Source organism: Myotis myotis, unplaced genomic scaffold (genome assembly GCF_014108235.1).
Source record: "Myotis myotis isolate mMyoMyo1 unplaced genomic scaffold, mMyoMyo1.p scaffold_m19_p_7, whole genome shotgun sequence".
NCBI classification, from domain to species: Eukaryota; Metazoa; Chordata; class Mammalia; order Chiroptera; family Vespertilionidae; genus Myotis; species Myotis myotis.
The window spans coordinates 4213763-4218576 of record NW_023416379.1 but is presented as its reverse complement, the minus strand read 5'-3'; positions in this window follow the sequence as shown (position 1 = coordinate 4218576).

The window sequence follows — 4814 nt, the reverse complement described above, 5'->3', positions numbered from 1 at the left end:
TACTTATCCCCCCAAATCAGCTCTTGGCTTTTTTCGGGGGGTGGGAGGCTTTGTTTTTATCTGCACCAAGACAGAACACAAGCTGTGGAAAAACAAAACCAAACCACAAGCGGTGACATATGATTATAAAGTAGTGACATGGGTGCCAGAAATGACACAGAAAGCTGTCTCCTTGCTCTGTAACTACCCTTCACATGTCGTCATTAAAGCGTGAAGGTAAATGGGGGAACTTCAATGGCCCAGGCAGGCAGGGCAAGGCACAGGACCGGCCTTTCCCTGGCGAGGGTCCCCAGGATGTGTGGGGTGGTGACGCTGCACTCTCTGAAGTGCCTGCCACCTTGCCTCACTCCTAGGAGGTGATGAAACCATGTGGAGTTGGCTCAATCGGTGTCCTCAGCTGAGAGACAGCTCGGAGCATCCCGGGGACTCTCACATGCCCGCGGAAAGCACTGCATTGCTGTTCCAGGGAGACACCTTTTTTACAAGCCCCAGGAGTCAGGGATTGTGCAACAGGGATGTCCTCCCTCTGCCACGCGAAGATGGCAGCCGCATGGCTGTGCTGCCTTGAAGAGGTTAGAAAGGCAGAGGCCAAGGCCGGCATTCCCTCAGGCTAGGGAGACATCGCTGAAAAGGTAGATTATCTGTAAGCTTTCACTAGTGATGTTGACTGAACAGCTGGGTGGGGGTTGCCTATGTATTGGGGGGAGGTAGGTAAAAGTAAACTGGGTTCCCCAGTTAAATGAATGTGATCTTACTAGTTCATTGGGTTTCATTAAATACTGCTGTTTCTGCCTTAGCCAGTATTCATGGGTCAGGAATCTCATGATTATATCTAATACCACACTTCTAGAATTTTTGCTTCCGGTTGCCCCAAATTTAAGCTCTTCTTGGAGATCTTGGTTTATAAGGGAGGAATGCTTCGCCAGGGGGCCCAACAGCGGTCCCACTGAATCAGCAGCTGAGGCTGCCATCTGATCAGTTGGGGCTCCTCATGTCACTGAACCAAAAGGAAAAAAGGGGATTACCTGTGAAATCACAAAACATATACATCTTTGTCTCTGCCCCAGTTCCTGGCACAGAGCTTCTAAATCCTTGTAATGTCCTGAGTGATAAGAGCACTTAGGAGCATCTTTGATTCTGCTATGTGGCCTTTGACCCTGGTTCCTGACACAGCTGCTAAATCCCTTGGCCTTTCCTGGGTGACAGGGGTGTCTTTTGTTCTAACAGGGTGACTTCGTGGGCTCCTGGAAAGCTTCAGATTGGGGGTCACCAGAAAGACCAGGCCATGAAGATAAACATGGCATTTCCAGCTTCTTACCCCCGCCCTCCCGTCATCCTCTGGGAAGGGGAGAAAAGCGCTGGATAGCTAACAACCCAGTAGAGAAATGCTTCAGGGGTTGTGCAAGGGGGGGGGGGGGGGGAGGGAGGGAGGGAGGGAGGGAGGGAGGGAGAGAGAGAGAGAGAGAAAGAATAATTCAAAACAACAAATAGGGTAAGGACAAATTTTGGTGAGACATATTTTGACGGACTATCATGTTTTCCAGAAATATCTCACATTTTTGTGCAAGGCAACTTTGGTTTTTGTTGCTGATTACAGAGCAGCACTATACATTCCACTGTGTGCTTCTCTTTTATCTTTTTTCCTATTTACCAAGTGTACTGGGTAATAATGCAGAGTTTTTTCAATAGATGGAGTTACACATATGTTGATGTATATGTGATTTGATATGTATGCTATTTTGTTGTATTGACAAGAAGCTTCAAAACTGCATATGTCAAATTTGCTGAAGGTGTTAACATCATAGATATTTTTACACTTAAAAATGTCTAATTTCGTGCCAAAAAAAGAGCATTTGCGGGAAGTTATAATTCATTACTTTATTTTGAAGAAAAGTGCTGCTGAATATTTCGGGAAGCTTATGGTGAACATGTTCCATCTCAAGATCTTGTGAACACTGGTTTAAACGCTTTAAAAGTGATGATTTCAATGTGAAAGACAAAGAAAGTCCAGTTCAACCGGAAAAGTTTGAAGATCAACAATTACAAGCATTATTGGATGAAGATGTGTGTCAAACTCAAAAACAACTTGCAGTAAGATTAAACGTTGCTCAGCAAATAATTTCCAATCATTTACAAGCAATGGGGAAGATTTTAAAGGAAGGAAAATGGGTGCCACATCAACTGAACGAAAGACAAATGGAAAACTGAAAAGTCATCAGTAAAATGTTGCTTCAACAGCACGAAAGTCTTTTTTGCATCAAATTATGACTGGCGATGAAAAATGGACTTATTTTGAGAATCCCAACTGCACAAAATCATGGGCTAATCCAGGTCAACCATCAACATCGACTGCAAGGCCAAATGGCTTCAGAAAGAAGACAATGCTCTGCGTTTGGTGGGATCAGGAAGGTGTGGTGTATTATGAGCTTCTAAAACCAGGTGAAAACATTAATACTGATTGCTACTGTCAACAAATAATCAATTTGAACCACGCTTTGATCGTGAAACGGCCAGAATGTTCTAGAAGACACAGCAAAGTAATTTTGCTTCATGATGATGCACCATCACACACTTCAAAACCAGTTAAAGACACGTTAAAAGATCTTGCCTGGGAAGTATTAACCCACCCGCTGTATTCAGATGACCACTTGTTCCGATTGATGGCACACACACTTTCTGAGCAGCACTTCAAAACATACGAAGTAGAAAATTGGGTCTCTGAATGGTTTGCCTCAAAACAAGAAAAGTTCTATTGGGACGGTATCCACAAATTACCTGAAAGATGAGGGAAATGTGTAGCTAGCGATGGACATTACTTTGAATAAAACACTTTTGATGTTTCTCTTGAAATTATCATGTTTTGTTTGATTACAAAATCTGCTATTATTAACCAGTATACCTAGTACAGGGGGAAAACAAGAATAAAAGCAATTCAACAGAGAACATATATATACAATGGTGTCTAAATTTCGGACTTGACAAAACAAAACTTTAGTATTTGAATTAATCTGGGAGTACTCTGTTATTGAGTACAACCAGGGTTCAAAGTCATTGAAGAAAAAAAAAGCTATGTTCACATTACTGATGCAGAGTGATGCTTTGCCCCCGGTCACACACACACAGCAGTGAAGTAACATGACAGGGAACAGGGTGTCTGCCCCCTGGTTCTAACACTCTCACCAGCTTCACAATCTTGACATTTGATCTTTTGTGACTTGGCAAGCAGAGCTAGGAGAGCAGTAACAGAAGCAACCTGGTGGCGAAAGCTCTCTTGTGTTTCTAAGAGTGGTCTACTTTCTTCTGTTCAGTCAATATTTGATGAGTGCCTACTATGTGCCAGAAACTGTACTAGATGTGTGGGAATAAACAAAGCCTCTACCTTCATTGGAGCTTACTGGAGATTAAAAAAACATTGTATCGGACTTTACACATGTATTTAAAAAAATCTATGGATATTTGAATTCTTAATTATTCATGGAGATGAATAAAATAATATGAAGATATCTTGTTGAAAAATAAAAAAAAACACCCCCCCCAAAAAAACCCCCCCAAAACCCCAATCATAGTAGTGGGTGCTAAAGTCTGGAAATCCAACCTTCTATATATCTAGGCTCTCCATCTGCCTGTGCATCTTCTTCCTGCAATTCACTCATCCATTCGCTCAAGTGATGCTAGATGAGGTGGCAGAGCTCTCTGCAAAGGCGACAAAGCAACGAGCTGCAACTTGGTGAGAGAATGGTGGTATCAGTGGGGTTGGCTGAGGCGAGAATTCCCAAGAAAGGGAGCAGCAAATGCAAAGAACCTGAGCTGGGGAAGAGCGCATTCCCTTTGCTCCCAGGCTGCCAGGCTGCCATAAGGCACACGTCACCATCATTCACCCGCGAGAGACTCGCCATGCATGCGTTCGCCTCTTCCCTTCCCCTTATCATGATGACCAGCCGCGTTCACCTCTTCCCTTCTCCCTTATCATGACCAGCCGCCCGCGTTCACCTCTTCTCTTCCTCCCTTATCGTATGACCAGCCACGTTCGAGATCGAGCCTGTTTCCTGAGCTGTGTCCTGGGGTGAAGGAGCTGCGGCCGAGTCCAGCTGCACCGCGGTGGGCACGCAGCAGGAGCAGGAAATAAACTTGTGGGTCCTCGGCCACTGATAATCTGCGTTGTTTCTCACAGCATAAGCTGGCCCACCCTGACCGATACAGAAAATCACACTCTCTTCATGCGAGACTCCACAGATCCTTGACAAAACTGCGGTGTCGGCCTCTCAAGATGGGATGGGGATGAGTGTACTGCCTTTCCCGGTCCTAATGCCCAGCGATCTCTTCACTGAAGCATCTGTTGGGGTTGAACGGCTATTCCAAAGAAGACAAGAAAACGGTGCTCGGTTTCTCCAATGAGACTGAAAGCCCCAGTGTACACCCCGGGACGAGCATAGTGTCCAGCACAGGATGAAGTTCAACGACAGCTTGCTGGAAATAAAAAAAGCTTTCATCCATCCTTGCCACCTCCATGTCCACCCTGTGAATGATTCATTTCTTTATTTGAAGTACCAGTTTCTTGCTTTGGGGACCAAGTTAAGTACTTGATACCTCCCGCTCAAGTCGAATGAGATCCAGCCTGGTTGTGGAACTACCATTGACCTCTACAGGCGCACCCTTCCCGGAGGCGAGAGCTGCGTGAGGACCAATTCCCAGACGAGCAGGGGAAGGTAAACGCTCAGGATTCCAACGCTGACAACTGGGCTGGAACCTCTGGGCAGCAGAGATGTTTTAAGGCCTGTGCTGATTTTAGAAAATTCTACCAGGTCTTCAGTTAT